This window comes from Symphalangus syndactylus, chromosome 11 (assembly GCF_028878055.3).
Source record: "Symphalangus syndactylus isolate Jambi chromosome 11, NHGRI_mSymSyn1-v2.1_pri, whole genome shotgun sequence".
NCBI classification, from domain to species: domain Eukaryota; kingdom Metazoa; phylum Chordata; class Mammalia; order Primates; family Hylobatidae; genus Symphalangus; species Symphalangus syndactylus.
In genome coordinates, this window is record NC_072433.2 from 35,040,674 (window position 1) to 35,062,986 (window position 22,313).

The following is a 22,313-nucleotide window of genomic DNA, read 5'->3' on the forward strand; positions in this document are numbered from 1 at the left end:
ATTTTAACAAAATCTTTTTATTTTATTTTATTACTATTATGCTTTAAGTTTTAGGGTACATGTGCACAATGTGCAGGTTTGTTACATATGTATACATGTGTCATGTTGGTGTGCTGCACCCATTAACTCACCATTGAGCATTAGGTATATCTCCTAATGCTATCCCTCCTCCCTCCCCCAAAAAACCTTTTTTTTTTTTAAGGTAGATGATCCTTGCCTTTCCTTTTCCTACACATAAGATAATGTCCAGTAGGGTTAGTGGTTATGCTTCTATAAGCTATAACCAGATGTACTTTTTTTTTTTTTTTTTTGAGATGGAGTTTTCCTGTCGCCAGGCTGAAGTGCAGTGGCACAATCTCGGCTCACTGCAACTTCCACCTCCTGGATTCAAGTGATTCTCCTGCCTCAGCCTCCCAAGTAGTTGGGACTACAGGAATGCACCACCACATCCAGTTAATGTTTGTATTTTTAGTAGAGATAGGGTTTTGCCATCTTGGCCAGGCTGGTCTCAAACTCCTGACCTCAGGTGATCTACCTGCCTCGACCTCCTAAAGTGCTGGGATTACAGGCATGGGCCACTGTGCCTGGCCTGGATGTGATTTTACACATACTGAACCTCTGCCACCTGTGTATGAGCAGTGGGCACTTCTGGAGCAGTCTGATAGGACATCTCTAACAGGCCACTCCCAGGCTGTAGGCTTCGGTTTCTAGCCCTCGGTAAGACTTCTGAATAAAACTATCTTTAATTCTTTAAAAGCTTGATGTTTTTCCTTTAATTAACATTAGCATGATTTAAACAGAACTATTTGGAGGAATTAAATGTTGTGAATTTGTATACTGGTTTCTGTTTCTCCAAATTGTGGTTAGGAGGGCAGAGCACAAATCCTAACTATTGGCCAGGTGCAGTGACTCACGCCTGTAATCCCAGCACTTTGGAGAGGGATCACTTGTGCCCAGGAGTTCGAGGGCAGCCTGGGCAACATGGCAAAACCCCGTCTCTACCAAAAAACAAAAATTACCAAGTTTCCTAACCCAATCTCTAAATAAATAAACATTTAAAAATAAAACTAAAAAAAAAATCCTTACTATTGAGCACAGAGAATGTCTCCCCAGTAAAGCCTCAAGTCTTGACTTTGAAGTCAATGACTGCACCCCTCTCCCTGCTCTCCACACTCTGCAAGCTGACTCAGGCCTGGGGTTTGTCTGAATCCCCTCAGTGAGCCATGATCATGCCACTGCTCTCCAGCCTGGGTGACAGAGCAAGACCCCTATTAAAAAAAAAAAAAAAAAAAAAAAAAAAAGCTGGGCGTGTTGGCTCATGCCTGTAATCCCAGCACTTTGGAAGACCTAAGGTCAGGAGTTTCACACCAGCCTGGCCAACATGGTGAAACCCGTCTCTACTAAAAATACAAAAATGAGCCAGGCGTGGTGGTAGGCGCCTACAATCCCAGCTGCTCGGGAGGCTGAGGCATGAGAATCACTTGAGCTGGGGAGGCGGAGGTTGCAATGAACCAAGATCATGCCACTGCACTCCAGCCTGGGTGACAGAAGGAGACTCCATCTCAGAAAAAGACACACAGAAAACCTCATCAGGCTGGTGGGACATCTCTTGCCCCCCTCCTACCTGGGAACATCTTGACCTTGACTGTGCTACCTTGTTCTTTGATGTCTTCTAGCTTTGACCGGTGCTGCTCCTTCTGATAACATCTGTCCTTTTTCTGCTTAATAAACTTTTTACTCGTTTTTCTAGACTCAGCCCAGGTGTTCCTGCCATCCCAGGCTAGATGTCTGTTCTGCACTCTTCTGCCAGTTGCACTTGAATTTAGTAGCATTTGTCACTGTGCTTAAAGAGCACAAAATCACCGTTCCCACCTTCAAGCTGCTCATAGGCCTGTGGCAGATGCAGTATATTCTTTCATAATTGCCCTGTTTTGCAACATCCCCTAGCGTGGCTACTTCTGCTCTCAGCACATAATGGTTGACCATTGAGACTGATGGCACACAGGGGACAGGGGACACCAAGGCAGTTGAGGGCCCCACTGGACATGGTTGAACTTACCTGCATTGAATGCTCATAGGAGGAGGCTGGCACCTGCTTCTCTCTGTTGGTAGGCAGATCTTCCAAGGCCTCCTGAAGTTACGTGGAGTTACGTGAAGTTATGCAGGCTACATAGAGATTAGACTCGAGGCTCAGGGCACTAAAGAGACTGTGAAGAGTTTTAAGCAAGGAAGAGATGAATGGCTGCTTATTTTAGAAGGACCCCGCAGGTTGTTCTGTGGGGAATGTTCTGGATGAGTGAGAAGAGTCCTGCAGTCCACTGAGGGGCTCTGGGTGTGGGCCAAGAGAGTACTGATGATGGCGGCCATGCAGATGGAGAAAGGCAGGGGGTGACGAGGAGATGACTGCGGCTGAATCCCCACTTTGCTCCTCCCTGGCTCCCTGGCTATGAATCTTGGGCACCAACTTCACAGCATCACTGTGAGGAATACAAGAGTGAATGAGTGTTTATAGTTACTATCATTACTATTACTTGTGGGGACAAGAGTGGCTTTATTTTAAATGCTAATCTACCATGTGACTTCTGACTAATCCCAAGTCCAGGAATGGCTCTAAAATGTTTAGCAGATGTGTTACTCTTTCTGTAAAACATCTATTCATTGTAAGTTTCACCTATTCCTCCAAAAAACAAAAATGAACCCTGAATGCTGTTGCAGAAATCATACACTGTGATGCCCCCAGAAGCACCTACACACTCCTCCCACAGCATGCATACTTCCCCCACCCCAAGATGTAAGCCCTGGGTCAAGGGGACTGTGGTGCAAAAATCTGCCTGTCTTGCCAGTTGCCCAAGACCACGTTTCAGTTAAGTTCCCCCGGTAAGTCTTATACAGAAAAACTAGATTTGTCTGCCTCCCTCTTTGGTTTCGGGGCTCCTTCAGCATTTAGGGGTTGCTTTGCATATACAACTCTTTCATGGAACATTACCATTCCAGACATGTTCTGGAGATCAACTGGGAAGCATGGGAGGTGAGAGACAGACAGACCAAGGATGACTCTTGGATCTCTGGCTTAAGGGAGATATAGTCAAGTCAGATATGACTCATCCATGGGCATGTCAGGTCTTGGGAGTGGCGGGAGGAGGACAGGTATTTGGAATCTGTGGTGGGATATATTCAGGCCCTCATGCCTCAGCCCTGGCTGGTGCTGGTGCCTGGTCCTCACCCCCCTGAACAGGACAGGGTGGATCCAGCACAGGCAGCCAGAGGGGCAGGACTGATTGGAAATTGATTGGAAAAAACAATAGGCCACCTATCTGAAAGGCAAAGCTGACAGAGATTCATGCGGCCCTGGGTGAGTCACTTCACCATCTGGGACCTGTGCTCACAGGTGTGAATGGGAAAGAAAACTGCCCAGCCCTTCCAGACACTATGGCCATGAAGTACAGATGATGTTCAAACTCCCCCTCTTCCTTCCAGGCCCTGCTCACACACCACCTCCTCCATGCACCTCTCCCAGTTCCCCAGCCAGAAGCAACCTCCCTCCACTCTAAGCTCCTAGAATCTCCACACTGAGTACTTCTATCTACCCCAGGCCCTGGCACAGGACAGGACACACCCAGGCACTCACCAGCACATTTGCTGCTCTGTTCCCCATCCCTGCAAGCAGCCAGCAGGAGCCCAGGGCCAGTCTAGAACCTGCGGCTCCTGCTGTGGTGACCCAAGCCAGCAAGGGAACCGGGGTTCTTCTGGTGAAAAGTCTGAGCATAGGGCAGAATGAAGGGCAATCAGGACAGCCCCACAGGGGCTACAAAACAGGGGCCACAGATGGACACTACTATAAAGAATTTTTTTAAATCACTTATTAAATTCCTTATAATTATCAGGTAGGGTTTGTGGTTGTACTTTTTCTGAATAATTTCATGTGCACAGAAAAGTATCTGAAGACACTCTGTGGGCCAGTGGGAGAGGTCTCCAGAGGGGCTGCTAGCCAGAAACTACTATGTTCTATGGGGGCTCAGGGGATGCTGTCTGGCCATGAGGAGGAACAGAGTCACCAGCAATGACTCCTCCTGCCTCTTCCTGGGCCAGGCTGCCACTGGCAAGGCAGTGCCTTCCCGCAGGACTCCTTCAGTTCTTCCTGAGGCTTTGCATTTCCCCTGGAGCAAGCTGAGCCCGGGATCGCAGGGTTGTAGGAATACAAAAGGCACTGGTCCAAAGGAAGGGCTACTGCTCCAGATAAAAGCAGTCCTTTCGGCGGGCGCGTTGGCTCATGCCTGTAATCCTAGCACTTCGGGAGCCCAAGGCAGGAGGATCACTTGCGCCCAGGAGTTTGAGACCATCCTGGGCAATATAGAGACCCCATTTCAAAAAGAGAAAAGAAAAAGCAGTCCTTTCAACCAGCACTATCCCCCACAAGGATGAAAGAAAAAAAAAAAAATCGGTCCTTTCAACCAGCACTATCCCCCACGAGGATGCTACCAAGGCCACTGAGGCCACCCAGCATCCCTGTCCCTGGCTCACCCGGCCTCCTCTGTCCTTCTGGCCTGATGGGTTTGGAATCTGCCACACATCCATTCCTCATGCCTCCCACACACAGAAAACAGGCATGCAAACATGCACGTACACAGACACACCTGCATAGAGACACACACCACTCACCGACTTTCACATATGCACACACATGTAAAAACGACAAGGTCATGCTCAAACACCAAGTCCACACCCTCCACAGGCTCCAGCTGGCCACACACACACACACACACCCCACCCATGTCTACAGGAGCATCTCACACACACTTGCTCTTACACATTTAAATAAATGTCTGTGTAGAGGGGGCTGTCTTGCTGCTCAGGGATTGCCAGCACATTCCCCGATAGTGTGAGTCTGCACAGGACACTCCCTCTCAGAGTTCTGGCCCTGGGGGAAGACTTTCCGGTTTTTTTCTTCCTAGAGCCTGAAGGCTAAATTACAGAATCCACCCTATAGCCTGGGCTTGGAGTGAAGGCCCCAAAATGATTCCTGGACAGGCCACAGAAGCGGCTCACAGCTGGGTGCAGATCAAAGGGTCTTCTTAGCTGTTTATATTTGGTGTTGGAATTGATATGGGAATCTACGCTTCATCTGCGCTTGTGTTTCTAATCTCAAACCCCATTTTGCTGTGTGATCTTATCAATACCTCCCTCTTTTAGCCTCAGATTTTCTATATATATTGTGGGAAGTCTGGAGTTTGGGACATGAGTTTCCGGTCTCAGGCCTCAGTCTAACATCTATAAATGGCTGGTAAGACATGAACCAGTTTTTTTTTTTTTTTTTTTGAGGAGTTGCGTTTTTTGCCCAGGCAAATGTGCTGGTGAGTGCCTGGGTGTGTCCTGTCCTGTGCCAGGGCCTGGGGTAGATAGAAGTACTCAGTGTGGAGATTCTAGGAGCTTAAGAGTGGAGGGAGGTTGCTTCTGGCCATTGCATGACCTCGGCCCACTGCACCCTCCGCTTCCCAGTTCAAGAGATTCGGCCGCCTCAGCCTCCCAAAAAGCTGGGATTACAGGCATGTGCCACTATGCCAGGCTAGTTTTTTTCTTTTCTTTTTAGTAGAGACGGGAAGACGGGGTTTTACCATGTTGACCAGGCTGGTCTCGAACTCCTGACCTCAGGTAATCCACCCACCTTAGGCTCCCGAAGTGCTGGGATTACAGGCATGAGCCACCACGCCCAGCCAGGGCATGAACCAGATCTATGATACTCAAAATGTGGTCTAATAGCCCCTACTGACCTCACCTGGGAACTTACTAAAAATACAGAACAGGTGTAGTGACTCACACCTGTAACCCCAGCACTTTGGGATGCCAAGGTGGGCCAGTCACATGAGGTCAGGCGTTCAACACCAGCCTGGCCAGTATGGTGAAACCCCGTCTCTACTAAACACACACACACACACAAAAAAAATAGCCAGTCATAGTGGCAGGCCCCTGTAATCCCAGCTACTTGGGAGGCTGAAGCAGCAGAATCTCTTGAACCTGGGAGGCAGAGGTTGCGGTGAGCCAAGATAGTGCCACTGCACTCCAGTCTGAGCAACAGAGCAACACTCCATCTCAAATAAATAAATATTTTAAGAAATAAGAAATAAAAATACAGAAGCAGCCGGGCATGGTGGCTCACATCTGTAATCCCAGCACTTTAGGAGGCCAAGGTGGGTGGACTGCTTGAGCCCAGGAGTTCAAGACTAGCCTGGACAACATGGCAAAATCCTATCTTTACGAAAAATACTAAAATTAGCTGGGTGTGGTGATGTGCGCCTGAAGTCCCAGCTACTCAGAAGGCTGAGGTGGACAGACGACTTGAGCCCCGCAGGTCAAGGCTGCAGTGAGCCTTGTTTGCACCACTGCACTCCCGCCTAGGCAACAAAGTGAGACCCCCATCTCAAAAAAAAAAAAAACAAAAAACAAAAAAACACTGAAGCAGTCACACCCCCACCCTACAACACCATGCTGAATCAGAACCCGCAATTTCACAAGTTCTCAAGGTGATGTACAGTAAAAGCACTGCTCCAAATGAGCTCTAAAAGCTTTTTCAAGTTTCTAGAATTCTACGTACTCCACAATTTCAACAAGATTGGGGTGGCAGTGGTCAGGCGCATGTAGTTGCAGCACTTTGGGAGGGGAAGCGGATTACGGGGTCAGTACTTTGAAACCAGCCTAGCCAACATGGTGAAACCTCGCCTCTACTTAAGATACAAAAAACAAAAAAAATTACCCGGGCGTGGTGGGCGTCTGTAATCTCAGCTGCTCGGGAGCCTGAGGCAGGAGAACCACTTGAACTCAACGTGTTCAAGAATTGGTGGGTTCTTGGTCTCACTGACTTCAAGAATGAAGCCGCGGACCCTCGCGGTGAGTGTTACAGTTTCTAAAGGCGGCGTGTCCGAAGTTTTTTCCCTCCGGTGGCTTCGTGGTTTCGCTGACTCATGAGTGAAGCGGGAGACCTTCGCGGCGAGTGTTACAGCTCTTAAAGCGGTGCGTCTGAAGTTGTTCATTCCTCCTGGTGGTTCGTGGTCTCTATTGCTTCAGGAGCGAAGCTGCAGACCTTCGCGGTATTACAGCTCACAAAGGCAGTGTGAACCTAAACAGCAAAAAGAACATAACCTTCCACAACGCGGAACGGGGCCGAAACACGTTGCCACAGCTACCTCAGACAGCCTGCTTTTATTCTTATCTGGCCCCACCCCCATCCTGCTGATTGGTCCATTTTACAGAGAGCCAATTGGTCTGTTTTACAGAGAGCTGATTGGTCCGTTTTGACAGGGTGCTGATTGGTGCATTTACAATCCCTGAGCTAGACACAAAAGTGCTCCATGTACCCACTAGATTAGCTAGATAAGAGTGTTGATTGGTGTATTTACAAACCCTGAGCTAGACACATAGTGCTGATTGGTGTATTCACAATCCCTAAGCTAGACATAAAGGTTCTCCAAGTCCCCACCAGATTAGCTAGATACAGAGTGCGGATTGGTGCTTCCACAACCCTGAGCTAGACACAGGGTGCTGATTGGTGTGTTTACAAACCTTGAGCTAGATACAGAGTGCTGAGTGGTGTATTTACAATCCCTTAGCTAGACAAAGGTTCTCCAAATCTCCACTAGACTTAGGAGCCCAGCTGGCTTCACCCAGTGGATCCCGCACCGGGGCGGCAGGTGGAGCTGTCTGCCAGTCCCCCACCATGCACCGGCACTCCTCAGCCCTTGGGCGGCTGATGGGACCGGGCGCCCTGGAGCAGGGGGTGGTGCTCGTCGGGGACGCTCAGGCCGCGCAGGAGCCCACGGTGGCGTGGTGAGGAGACTCAGGCATGGCGGGCTGTAGGTCCCGAGCCCTGCCCCGCGGGGAGGCAGCTAAGGCCCGGCGAGAAATCGAGTGCAGCACCGGTGGGCCAGCACTGCTGGGGTACCCACGCACCCTCCGCAGCTGCTGGCCCGGATGCTAAGCCCCTCACTGCCCGGGGCCGGCGGGCCGGCCCACCGCTCCGAGCACGGGGCCCGCCAAGCCCACGCCCACCCGGAACTCTAGCTGGCCCACAAGCGCCGTGCGCAGCTCCTGTTCCCACCTGTGCCTCTCCCTCCACACCTCCTCGCAGGCTGAGGGAGCCGGCTCTGGCCTCGGCCATGCCAGGAAGGGGCTCCCACAGTGCAGCGGCGGGCTGAAGGGCTCCTCAAGCGCAGCCAGAGTGGGCGCCGAGGCTGAGGAGGTGCCAAGGGTAAGCGAAGGCTGCCAGCATGCTGTCACCTCTCACCAGGAGGCAGAGGTTGCAGTGAGCCAAGATGGCGCCACTGCACTCCAGCCTGGACAGCAGAGTGAGACTCTGTCTCAAAAAAAAAAAAAAAAAGACCGGGTGCCATGGCTCACGCCTGTAATCCCAGCACTTTGGGAGGCCGAGGCGGGTGGATAATGAGGTCAGGAGATCGAGACCATCCTGGCTAACACAGTGAAACCCCATCAATACTAAAAATACAAAAAATTAGCCGGGCGTGGTGGCATGCCCTTGTAGTCCCACCAGCTACTTGGGAGGCTGAGGCAGGAGAATCACTGGAACCCGGGAGGCTGAGTGAGCCTAGATCGCGCCACTGCACTCCAGCCTGGGCAACAGAGGAGACTCAGTCTCCAAAAAAAAAAAAGAAGATTGAGATGGGAGCATGAGGCTTTTGGTTGAGAAGAGTTGGTTACTTAGCAGGAAAGCTTTGTCTGTATTGATCCCTGGTGACCACAGAACAGCTTTCATAATTTCAGCAGAATGTCCAGCTGTGGTCAAAGTAATTTTAAAACAACAATACAGCTGGGCATAGTGGTTCATGCCTGTAGTCCCAGCACTTTGGGAGGCTGACATGGGAGGATCACTTAAAGCCGGGAGTTCAGGACTAGCCTAGGCAATACAGTGCGACCCCATGTCTACAAAAAATTAAAATAAAATATTAGCTGGGTATGGTGGTACATGCCTTTAGTCCCAGCTATAGGAAGACTGAGGCGGGAGGATCACCTGAGCCCAGGAGTTCAAGACTGCAGTGAGTTAGCATTGTGCCACTGCACTCCAGCCTGGGTGACAGAGCAAGAACCTGTCTCTAAAATAAAAATTAATATTAAATAACAATACAAATGATGATGTAAGCAAGCAGGTGAAGACAGGACCTTTCTTTGACTCAGGACCCCCTCATTGTTCGACCTTCCCAAACCCTTCCTCCCAGGTGAATCCAATATACATATATATATATATATATATACACATATATATACACATATATATATACACATATATATACACATATATATATACACACACACATATATATATACACACCTGGATCCATGGGTGAAAAGGATCCCCGCAATCATTTCTGAGGTCATTCTGGAAATGTTTTCTCTGGGTCTGTCTGGGAGCCAGCAGGAAACAAATGGGAGAGGCCCAGAGAAGCTCTGGATGCAGCAGAACAGAGCATGGTGTCTAGTAAGTTCTGAGTGATGGAACTTGGCACCATGAACGCCTGAACCCAAAGGTCACTCAGACTGCCTAATCCAAGGACTTGCACATTGTTTTGTTAAAACTGATTCTGGCTGGGCACAGTCACCCAGGAGTTCCAAGATCAGCTTAAGTGACAAAGCAAGACCCTGTCTCCAAAAAAACAAAACAAAAAACAAAAAAAAAACTGATTTTACGTCCCAGCAGAAAGCCGGGTGAGAAACGGAACGAGGTCAGCTCTTCCAGGTTGGCAGATGAACTGGGGGTCCCCAGGACAGGCTGCAGCCTCTGCACTGCAGATACCCAGAGCTCTCGCCGTGCTGCTGCCCAGGCAGCAGGGAACCTCTCACCCCTCCCCACCTGGGTGACTTGATGGCAGTGGCAGCTTCTCCCAGCCTGAACCATGCCAGCCAACAGGTCTCCTGGCCCAGTCTTGCCAGGCCCAGGCAAAGCCCCTGCAAGCTGCTAGGACACAGTGCCCTTGAGTGGCACAGGTGTGGCCAGGCAAAAAGGCGGGTCTACTGACACAGGCTTGGTCACCTCTGTAGGCCATGGGGCTGCGCAGATCTGGATCCTGGGTTACCTGCTCTGTCCCAATTGGACAAGACCTCCCTAGGCCTGAACCAGCCAGGAGATGAGGGAGCGCAGTACAACCACAGATGGACCAGTCAGCAGCCATCAGACAAATCTACCAGACCTTAATATAGGTAGAGAGAAATGGTAGAATAAGAGACCACATTTGGCCAACTGGAAATGCCTACCACCCTTTGGAAAGATTTACTGGCTGTGTGTATAATACACAGAAGGCCTGTGTATATAATATGAAAAAGGTAATCTCAACTTGCCCCCCAACTTTTTAAAAGAAAAAATTTGGCTGGGCTGGTGGCTCATGCCTATAATCCCAGCACTTTGGGAGGTCAAGGTGGGAAGATTGCTTGAGCGATCAGCCTAGGCACATTCACGACCAGCCTAGGCAACATAGTGAGACTCCCTTCTCTGCAAAAAATTTAAAATTTAGCGAAGTGTGGTGATACACACCTGTGGTACCAGCTACTCAGGAGGCTGAGGTGGGAGGATGCTTGAGCCTGAGAGGCAGAGGCTGCAGTGAGCTATGAGCGTGCCACTGCACTAGAGCCTGGGCAACACAGCAGAGCGAGACCCTGTGTTAAAAATAGTAAGAAAAAGAAAAAAGGAAACATTTGCAGCCAGGCACAGTGGCTCACGCCTGTAATCCCAGCACTTTGGGGGGCCGAGGTGGGTAGATCACCTGAGGTCGAAAGTTTGAGACCAGCCTGGCCAACATGGTAAAACCCCGTCTCTACTAAAAATACAAAAAGTAGCTGGGTGTGGTGGTGGGCACCTGTAATCCCAGCTACTTGAGAGGCTGAGGTATGGGAATTGCTCAAACCCAGGAGGGTTGCAGCAAGCCGAGATTGTGCCGTTGCACTCCAGCCTGGCCTACAAGCGAAACTCCGTCTCAAAACAAAACAAAATATTTGCTACATCTAGTCCTTCTAGATGTAAAGAGGTTGCCAACTATGACAGAGTTAGAAAATCACACATCTTGTAAACATCCACTTGTTTTTTTAAAAAATCATAAAGAGGTATGTCTCCTGAAAATGACTTTTTTTTTCTTTTTTTTTTTTTTTTTAGACAGGATTTTGCTGTCACTTAAGCTGGAATGCAGTGATGCGAACATAGCTCACTGTAGCCTCAAATTCCTGTGCTCAAGCAATCCTCCCACCTCAGCCTCCTGAGTAGCTGGGATTACATGCACATGCCACCATAACCAGTTAATTTTTTTTTTATTTTTTTGCAGAGATAGGGTCTTGCTATGTTTCCCAGGCCAGCCTAGAACTCCTGGCCTCAAGCAGTCCTCCTGCCTCAGCCTCCCTTAGTGCTGGGATTACAAGCATGAGCTACCCCACCCCAATCCTGCCACCCCTGCTGGAAATGACTTTTTGAAATGTAGAAGCACCAAGAGTGACACACGTCCACGTTTGTACAGGGGGTTAGGGGACGTGAAGCAGAAGACCGTGAGAAGGTTCTATGCCACGCAGGTCATATGGAGAAGATGTTTTCATATTATAATCATTGTTCTGTGTGTGCATTTTATTCTTCACTACTTTATATATAGTTGACAGTGCAAAGTACTTTTTTGAAATATCTAGTCTTTCTAGACATTCTGAAGTGCCTGACATATGTTAAAATAGAGGTAGTAAAATATCACATTTTCTAAAACTGTTTTTTTGAGACAGAGTCTCGCTCTGCCCAGGCTGGAGGGCAGTGGCTCGATCTCGGCTGACTGCAACCTCTGCCTCCCACGTTCAAGCCATTCTCTTTCCTCAGCCTCCCAAGTAGCTGGGATTGCAGGTGTGCACCACCACAACCAGCTAACTTTTGTATTTTTAGTAGAGATGGATGGGGGTTTCACCATGTTGGCCAGGCTGGTCTTGAACTCCTGACCTCAAACAATCCGCAGACCTCTGCCTGCCAAAGTGCTGGGGTTACAGGCGTCCTTTTGTTAAAATTCACATGGAATGTTTTTGCGTAGTACACGTCGTGTTTGTGCACCACTTCAGGGCAAGAAGGAAGCTCACTGTAGCCTCTCAAAGTGCAATGAACTCTGCACCACTGTGTTTATAATGAAGCAAGATTAACCATTAGCCCTTCTGTCTGTGCATTTTGTTTTACTTATCTGTGTATATCGTGCACATAAAAGAGAAACGAGTACTAATTTACAACAGCTACTCTTTCTAGATGTTAGAGAGGTTGCCAGTGTATGACAAAAGCAAAAGTAGGGTTAAACTCATATATTTTGTACATTTTGTTTTAAAATTCCTAGGAAAGATTGTCATCTGAAAATTTGAGCATTATAGCCCACTGCGTTGGTGTAGAAGGGAACAGTTTTAGGCCAGAATGTTCATATTTTGAAGACACTGTCAAATGATAACTATTGTGCTCACTTTGGCAGCATATACGCTAAAGCTGGAATGATACAGAGAAGATGAGCATGGCCCCAGTGTGAGGATGACATGCAAATTCATGAAGCATCCCATATTTTCTAATAAGAAAGAAAGAAAAAAAAAAAAAACAGGCTAGGCACAGTGGCTCATGCCTGTAATCTCAGCTTTTTGGGAGGCCAAGGTGGGCGGATCATCTGAGGTCAGGAGTTTGAGACCAGACTGGCCAACATGGTGAAACCCCGTCTCTATTGAAAATATAAAAATTAGCCGGGGATGTTGGTGCATGCCTGTAATCCCAGCTACTTGGGAGGCTGAGGCACAAGAGTTGCTTGAACCCAGGAGGCGGAAGTTGCAGTCAGCTAAGATCCAGCCTGGATCACAGAGCCAGACTCTGTATCAGAAAAAAAAAAAAAGAAAGAAAGAAAAGAAAAAAAAACTGCAACTATTGTTTCATGTATGAGGTTTATTCAGTACTGCTGTGTCTATGGAGTACAAATATCCTTACCTGAAACATCTAGGCTGAAATATGTAGATGTTTACAAGTACCCAACATATGTTCAATATAGAGGTAGTAAAATATCAATTTGTAAATATCTTTTGCTGAAATTCATAAGAAATATTATCTTTTGGAAATAAAATTGTTAAACCACCTCTATGAGCAGGATAGTACCATCTATACTTGTTCAATTGTTTGCAGGAGGTGGGAGGGAAGGAATTGCAAAAGATTATATGCTAGTGCATTCACACTTGGAAATTTTCAGACACCGTTTTTCTGCGCATTTTGTTTATTTTGTTTTGCTGTGTATCTAGTGTATGTAATGGACAAATGAGTCCTAATTTTGCAACACATAGTCTCTAGATGTTAAAGAGGCTGCCAGCGTATGACCAAGTCTTAGTAAAATTAGCTCATTTTGTACAGTTTGTATTGAAATTCATAAGAAACGCTGTCCTCTGTAAATGACTTTTGGATATGAGTTTGTGCAACCTCTGTAAGCATTACACATGCCTGTACTAGTCCACTGGATTGATGACAGAGAGAAGGAAGTGAGGAGCACATGGTTCAAGCCAATGATGGTCATACTTAGAAGATACCTCAAATTATATGCAAAAACCTCAATTACTTTTGCACCAACCTATAACAATTGTTACATGTATGCAATTTTTTTTTTTTTTTTTTGAGATGAAGTCTCGCTCTGTTGCCCAGGCTGGAATGCAATGGTACAGTCTCGGCTCACTGCAACCTCCGCCTCTTGGGTTCAAGCGATTCTCCTACCTCAGCCTCCCACGTAGCTGGGATTGCAGGTGCCCACCACCATGCCTGGCTAATTTTTGTATTTTTAGTACAGACAGGGTTTCTCCATGTTGATCAGGCTGGTCTCGAACTCCCGACCTCAGGTGATCCGCCCACCTTGGCCTCCCAAAGTGCTGGGATTACAGGCATGAGCCACAGCGCCCGGCCCACATGTGTGCAATTTTAACAGTGCTGTGTATACAGTGGACAAGTTCTAATATGAAATCTCTGGGAACAGTATAATCTCTGTAGTTGTTCATTGGGTTGAGGGAGATAGGAGGGAAGAAATTGCAAAATGTGTTTTGTTACTGTGTACTAGAAAATTTCAGCTTATCACATGGGTGCAGTGGCTCATGCCTGTAATCCTAGTGCTTTGGGAGGCTGAGGCGGGCAGATCACCTGAGGTCAGGAGTTCGAGACCAGCCTGGCCAACATGGCGAAACTCCATCTCTACTAAAAATACAAAAATCAGCCGAGTGAGGTGGGAGGCACCTGTAATCCCAACTACTTGGGACGCTGAGGCAGGAAAATCGCTTGGACCCGGGAGGCGGAGGTTGCAGTGAGCTGAGATCGTGCCATTGCACTCCAGCCTGGGCGACAAAAGCGAAACTCCATCTCAAATAAATAAATAAATAGAAAATTTCAGTTTATCCATTGCCCTATATGTTACATGCATTTCACTTAACTTTTCTGTACTGTATGTATTGTGTATATACTGGACAAATGAGTCCTAATTTTATAATATCTAGTCTCTAAATATTAGTAAATAACACATTTTGTACAGTTTGTGTTAAAATTCATGAAAAGCTGTCTTCTGAAAAGGACTTTTGGAAGTGAAATTATAACATCTCTTCTAAGTGACACATGTCCTTATATCCACCAGATTGGTGGTGGAGAGGAGTTGGAAGAAATGAAGGATTCAAACCAGAATGTTCCTTGGCACTGACAAGGAAGTGAAAAAGTAAAAAGAAAAAAAGAAAAGAAACAAGAATATTCCTATTTAGAAGATACTTTCAGATATAACCATTGCGACATGTGTCATTTATTTAACATTACTGTGTGTATAGTGGAAAACTTAAGTCCTTATTTTTTTTTTAATTTTTTTTTTTTTTTGAGACCCAGTCTCACTCTGTCACCCAGGCTGGAGTGCAGTGGCACAGTCTCAGCTCACTGCAACCTCCACCTCCTGGGTTAAAGCGATTCTCCTGCCTCAGCCTCCCAAGTAGCTGGGACTACAAGCACATGCCACCACTCCCGGCTAATTTTTGTATTTTTAGTAGAGATGGGGTTTCACTATGTTGATCAGGCTGGTCTTGAACTCCTGGCCTCATGATCCGCCCACCTCAGCCTCCCAAAGTGCTGGGATTACAGACATGAGCCACTGCACCCAGCCTAAGTCCTTATTTGAAACATCTACTCTTTCTAGATATTTAGAAGTGGACCAAGTATGTTAAAAGTAGAGGTAGTAAATAACACATTTTGTAGATACCCTTTTGTTAAAATTCATATGAAATATTGTCTTTTAGAAATTGATCACGCCACTTCTCTGAGCAGTACACATTATTATATTTGTGCTAGTTCAGGGAGGAAGGAGGAGAAGAAAGTTCAAAGGGCTTTATACAAGAGTGTTTATGGTGAACAACATTTGACCGTTGTCCCTTATGTCTGTGCATTTAATTTTACTTTGCTGTGTATCTAGTGTATATAAGGGTCAAATGAGTCTTGCTTTACAACGTCTAGTCTTTCAAGATGTTAAGGAGCTTGCCAGCATATGACAAAAGTGAAGTTAGTAAACTAATACACTGAGTACACTTTACGTTAAAATTCATAGGAAAGACTGTTCTTAAAAACACTTATGGAAGTGAAATTGTTAAAATCTCTTGTAAGGCTAGGCGTGGTGGCTCACACCTGTAATCCCAGCACTTTACGAGACCCAGGCAGCTGGATCACCTGAGGTCACGAGTTTGAGATCAGCCTGGCCAACATGATGAAGCCCCATCTCTACTAAAAATACAAAAATTAGCTGGGAATAGTGGTGGGTGCCTGTAATCTCAGCTGCTCCAGAGGCTGAGGCAGGAGAATGGCTTGAACCTGGAAGGCAGAGTTTGCAGTGAGCCAAGATTGCACCATTGCACTCCAGCCTGGGCGATAGAGCAAGGCTCTGTCTCAAAAAAGAAAAAAAAAAAGAAAAGAAATCCCAGGCTGGGCACAGTGGCTCATGCCTGTAATCCCAGCACTTTGGGAGGCCAAGGTGGGCGGATCACGAGGTCAGGAGTTCGAGACCAGCCTGACCAACATGGTGAAACCCCATTTCTACTAAAAATACAAAAAAAAAAAAAAAAAATTAGCCAGGCATGGTGGCATGTGCCTGTAATCCCAGCTACTCAGGAGGCTGAGGCAGGAGAATCGCCTGAACCTGGGAGACGGAGGTTTCAATGAGCCGAGATTGCGCCACTGCACTCCAGCCTGGGCGACAAAGCGAGACTCCGTCAAAAAAAAAAAAAAAAAAAAAAAGGAAAAAAAATTAAAATTAAAAAATCTCTTCTAAGCATTGCCGATGCTTATACTTGTCGCCTGGGTTGATAGAGGTAGGAAGGTAGGATTCTAGGCCAGAATGTTCCTAGTTAGAAAACATATTGAAATTATGGCCTTTTTAATGTATGTGCACTGTTTACTCAATGGTACTGTGTGTATAGTGAAAAACTTAAGTCCTATTTGAAACAGCTTATCTTCCTAGATGTTTAAAAATGCACAAAAATATGTTAAAAGGGCTAAAGTAATACCCTTCAAGGTTTTTTTTTTTAATATTATAGGAGTGGTTGCATTTTGGGGACAGAATTGTTAAAGTTGGTGTCTTGGAGGGTATGCTGACTGCTCATTGGGTGGTGGTGGGTGATGGGGAGGAGGAAGTTTGCAGAGAGAAGGGTTCTATGCCCATGAGTTAGATTAGTTCAGATGGCCTAACCATTGTTCTGTATGCACATTTTAGTTATTATTGCGTGCATTAAATAATAAAATAAGTTATAATGCTCAAAGTATGTTAAAAGTAGAGGAAGTAAAATAATCCCTTTATAAATGTACTCTTGTTCGTTTTTACAAACGCCTGTCTTCTGGGAGAGACCTTTGTCCCTAGACCTCTTGGAGCTAGACATAGTCCTGTACTTAGTCCCTGGAATGGTGGAAGGAGAAGAGAAAGGGTGGAGGAAAGGGCTCTTCGGTAAATACCTAGAAGATGGTTTTAAATTAAAATCATAGGTCTACGTGTGCATTTTTAGCAAATTACCTGTGTTTCTTGAGGACAAAGTTCATTGTTTTGCAACATCTAAGCTTTATAGATGTCCCAAGGTGACAATGTAAGACAGGAGTATTCAATCTTTTGGCTTCCTGGGCCACACTAGAAGAACTGTTTTGGGTCACATGTAAAATACACTAACACTGATGAAGAGCTAAAGAAAAAAAAATCGCAAAAAAACTCATAATGTTTTAACAAAGTTTATGATTTTTTTTGAGATGGAGTCTTACTCAAAAATCAAAAACCTGTTGATTTTTTTAAATGAGCATTTACTCCATATTGTAAAATACAGAGAAATGGAGACATGGTGGTTGACCCCGAGGGGGAAGGAGTGCTGTCATTTGCTTCTGAGACTGTCAGAGCAGGTGGACAGCTTAAAGGACCCGTGGCTCAGGACCAAAACCTGAAATGCAGGATTCATGAATCCAAGTAATTAATAGTAGGGTTGGAAATATGAGGTGCATGGGTGAAAAAGCCCAGGGCAATGGCCAGAAGGGGCAGGTGCACAGAAGACGGGGGTGGAGGGAGATTGGGGAGGTAGACAGCCAGGACAAGGAAGATAATCAGGAGGGGCATAGGCCATGTCTTTTTTTTTTTTTTTTTTTTTTTTTTTTTTTTTTTTTTTTTGGAGACGGAGTCTCGCTCTGTCACCCAGGCTGGAGTGCAGTGGCGCAGTCTCGGCTCACTGCAAGCTCCGCCTCCCGGGTTCACGCCATTCTCCTGTCTCAGCCTCTCCGAGTAGCTGGGACTACAGGCGCCCGCCACCACGCCCAGCTAATTTTTTTGTATTTTTAGTAGAGACGGGGTTTCACCGTGGTCTCGATCTCCTGACCTCGTGATCCGCCCGCCTCGGCCTCCCAAAGTGCTGGGATTACAAGCGTGAGCCACCGCGCCCGGCCTGGCCATGTCTTTTCCTTCCTTCCTCCTCCACATACCACATTACCTCTGTCCTTTAAAGTTCAGATCAAATGTCACCTCCCCCATGAAGGCTTCCCTGATTTCCACAGCTGACATTGAGCCCTTCCTCCTCTGTGCTCCCCTGGCTCACTCTCTCCTCTATCTGATCTTTGCCACACTCTGCCTCCCCCTATTTTAACTTCCCCGCCTCACCCCTCGCCCCCCCACAGGGTCTCACTCTGTTGCCCAAGCTTGAGTGCAGTTGCACAGTCTTGGCTCACTGCAACCTCTGCCTCCCAGGCTCAAGCGATCCTCCCACCTCAGCCTCCCAAGTAGCTTCAACTACAGGCACACACCACCACGCCTGGCTAATTCTTGCATTTTTTTTGTAGAGACAGGATCTCACTATGTTGCCTAGACTGGTCTAGACTGGTCCTGGACTCAAGCAATCTTCCTGCTTCAGCGTCCCAAAGTGCTGGGATTACAGGCATGAGCCATTGCACCCGGCCCATATTTTAACTCTTTTAAAAGTTAACTGGTGTATGTCCTTTGCACTCCAGCTGCCTTGAATGGAGATGTGATGGATGAAGCTATGGCTACTATCTTGGACCACTGGGAGTCAACCACACTTTAGGGAGGGCGGGGCGAGGATCTGGAAGGACCTGGCTTCCTAAGGACTCAGTGGGTCAGAAATGCCACCCCAACCCTGGACTGCGTATCTCCAGATTTTTATGTGAGAAAGATACATTTTATGTTAACTCAATTATTCGGGGTCAGGCCGGGCGCGGTGGCTCACGCTTGTAATCCCAGCACTTTGGGAGGCTGAGGCGGGCGGATCACGAGGTCAGGAGATCGAGACCACGGTGAAACCCCGTCTCTACTAAAAATACAAAAAAATTAGCCGGGCGTGGTGGCGGGCGCCTGTAGTCCCAGCTACTCGGAGAGGCTGAGGCAGGAGAATGGCGTGAACCCGGGAGGCGGAGCTTGCAGTGAGCCGAGATCGCGCCACTGCACTCCAGCCTGGGCGACAGAGCGAGACTCCATCTCAAAAAAAAAAAAAAAAAAAAAAATTATTCGGGGTCTCTGTTAATTGCAGACAACCCCAATTTTAACTAAAGCATTGGGAATTATTTCTGACTCCTTTTCTACCTTTCTCTTCATCTAATCACCAAATCCATCTGATTGTACCTCCTTGATATGCCCCAGATCTGTAACCTTTTCTCCATCACTGTTACCTCTGCCTGAACTCAGGCAATCAGAATTTCCTGCCTGGATTCCTGTGTAAACCTTCCTTCTACCTAGTCTCCCCACTGTAGGGTTGTTCCTTCCAATCCACCTTTCATATCAGGAACTCAAATTAGCACATATATGTGTGTGTGTGTATATATATATATATACACACACACACATACATACACACATATTTATATATATGTATATATGTATATATGTATATGTATAGATGTATATATGTATATATGTATAGATGCATATATGTATGTATGTATAGATGCATATATATGTATATATGTATATATGTATGTATATGTATATATGTATATATGTATGTATATGTATATATGTGTATATGTATATACACATACACACAAAAAAACTATATGCACACACACACACATATACACACATACAGAAAAGTACAGAATCCAATGTGACAAATACTCAACCCCAAAATGGTGACAATTGTTAATCTTATCTGTATTTTTTTTTCTCTTTTTTTTTTTTTTCTGGTGTCAGAGTCTTGCTCCGTGCCCAGGCTGGAGTGCAGTGGCACGATCTAGGCTCACTGCAACCTCTGCCTCCCAGGTTTAAGTGATTCTTCTACCTCAGCCTCCCAGGTAGCTGGGAATATAGGCATGTGCCACCACATCTGGCTAATTTTTGTATTTTTAGTAGAGACGGGGTTTCACCATGTTGGCCAGGCTGGTCCCTAATTCTTGACCTCAGGTGATCTGCCCGCTTTGGCCTCCAAAGTGCTGGGATTACAGGCGTGAGGCACCATGCCTGCCTCTTATCTATAATTTTTATGAAGCAAATATGACAAAGTTGTCTCCGTCCCTCCACAAGGGCAAATACGCTCATGCCCTCCTAATCCTGTATTGAACTATATCCTTGGCATATTTTTTCAAACTTTTACATACATTTATGAATAAATGTATGTTATGGTTTCATGTATTTTAAAAATATTATCTAAGTGGCATCATATTATATGTATAATTCTATAGCATGTTTATGTTTCTGAGGTCTGTCCATGGTGACATCTATTGAGTTCATTCATGTTAGTAGTTCTGTAATGCTCCATCATGAGACTGTTGCAGACCATCCATCTCTTCCTCCATCAATGGGCAACTAGGTTGTTCCCTATTTTGCTTTTATAAACAATGCTTTACTGACAGCCTTAAAAATGTATGAGAAGATCTCTAGGGTTTATACCTGGAAGTGTAATTGTTTTGGGAATAGTAGTTGTTATGGGTTGAAATGTGCCCCCAAAAAAGATATGTTTAAGTTCTAACCTGGGGAACCCATTAATGTGATCTATTTGAAAATAGGGTCTTTACAGATGTAATCAGGCAAAGATGAGGCAATTAAGATGCACCCTACCCCAATATGATTCGTGTCCTTAAAAGAAGAGAAGAGACAGACAGGGAGAGAACACCGTGTGACACCAGAGGCAGAGATTAGTGATGCCTCTAACAGCACACGAATGCCCAGGAGTGCAGACAATTGCCAGAAGCTAGGAGAAGCATGGAACAGAGTCTCTGAGACCTCATAAGGCACAAACCCTGCCAACACCTTGATTTTTGACTTTGGGCCTCCAGAATTGTGAGTGAATAAATTTCTGTTATTTTAAACCACCCAGTTCATGGGGATTTGTTACAGCAGCCTGAGCAAACTGATGTACTGGTATATTCGAAATGCTTGTTTCTTGGTGCTGTAAAGAAATAACACTTGAACATAAATTTAATTTCCTTAGCAAGGCCATTTTTATACTTTCTGCAGAAAGGGTACACTCAACAGCAGTTTTGCCATGAGAGTGCACCAAACAAAGGAGACAGGGTCACTTATAACCTGATGCATCCACCTTGCTGCTGTGTCCGGTTTTCATTGGCTGGAACAGGTCCTCACATTTTGTATTTGTTCTGACTGGCTAGCAACTTAGAACTTTTTAAAGAGAGAAAGGCAGAGGAGAGCAAAGGAAGGAGGAAGTAACTTGTGGAATGCTGAGAAAGGTAAAAACACCTTCAAATAAGGAAGAGGAACAGGCTATGACCTAATGCTTGCTTGGACCAGTATAAGCATGCCAGGGCAAATATTTAAGCTAAATGATGGGAGCTAAGAACATAAAGTACATTGATTTCTTTATTATGGCTAGCAGATATTTAAGAATGTTAGTACAGGTCTTTGAATACATTTTGTTTTTAAGAGAAGTTACTATTTATTTCTAATTAGACAGGGAGGAAAGTCTTTGAAGAGGAATCTCTACTTTACTTTTTACAGGTAGAATCCCAAGTCATGGCCTATAGGGGCATAGGTCAAGGTCATATGTGAGCATAAGGGTCTGAGACAGTAAATTGGAGCTGGGCTGGAAGGACCTAGAATGTGGCCATAAGTAGGGGTTTAGACTTTACCATTCAGGCAACGTGGAGCCACAGAGGAGATATTAAATTGCCAAGGTACACAGTTCTATCTCAGTTTTATTTTATTTATGTATGTATTTATTTATTTAGAGACAGCGTCTCACTCTGTTACCCAGGCTGGAGTGCAGTAGCACAATCCTGGCTCACTGCACTCTTGAATTAATGGGCTCAAGCAATCCTCCCTCCTCAGTCTTCTGAGTAGCTGGAACAGGCGCGCGACACCACATCCAGCTAGTTTTTTTTTTTTATTTTTTTAAGAGATGGTGGTTTCATCTTGTTGCCCAGGCTGGTCTCAGGCTCTTGGTTTCATGCCATCCTCCTGCCTCAGTCTACCAAAGTGTTGGGTTTACAGGCATAAGCCAACACACCGGGCCCCTACCTGGGTTTAAGAGACGAGTATCAGAGAAATAGACTACACATGAGAAAGACTCGTTTGACTTGTGGATGTGTCTGAAATTCATTTGCTTTTTCCTTTAAAACCGATTCATTTCCTTCCACAAAGAGTTATCAGGATTTGACATACACGAGTTTGTCATTAATGACCATGGGTTATTTTGTGCTTACTAAATCAGGCCCTGTTTTAGACATAATCTGCTAATCTTATTAATCCTCACAACTGCCCCACAAAATACACATGAGACCCTCTCCATAAAAGGGTTAAGGAAGCCAGGCGCGGTGGCTCATGCCTGTAATCCTAGCACTCTTGGGAGGCTGAGGC

At 46.0% G+C, this 22,313-nt stretch overlaps 1 long non-coding RNA gene, 1 other non-coding gene and 1 pseudogene across 4 annotated transcripts in view; 2 read left to right on the plus strand and 1 right to left on the minus strand.

The window, feature by feature from the left end:
• LOC129493245 (uncharacterized) overlaps positions 1–7,159 on the minus strand; it is a 98,057-nt gene extending 90,898 nt beyond the window's left edge. For 2 of the 3 annotated variants that reach the window (XR_010114186.1, XR_008661088.2), the window contains exons 1-2: positions 6,855–7,159; positions 2,060–2,477 (exon numbers count right to left, since the gene is read on the minus strand). This is a non-coding gene — a long non-coding RNA (uncharacterized lncRNA). Of the gene's footprint in view, positions 1–2,059; positions 2,478–6,748 lie in introns of all 3 variants that reach the window. The other variant, XR_010114185.1, reaches the window with a different exon arrangement.
• The window catches only part of LOC129493310 (transmembrane protein 254-like), a 214,345-nt pseudogene that overhangs the window by 59,341 nt on the left and 132,691 nt on the right, over positions 1–22,313 (plus strand).
• On the plus strand, positions 12,452–12,558 carry LOC129457863 (U6 spliceosomal RNA). Its single transcript, XR_008649415.1, has one exon. It is a non-coding gene; the product is annotated as a U6 spliceosomal RNA (small nuclear RNA).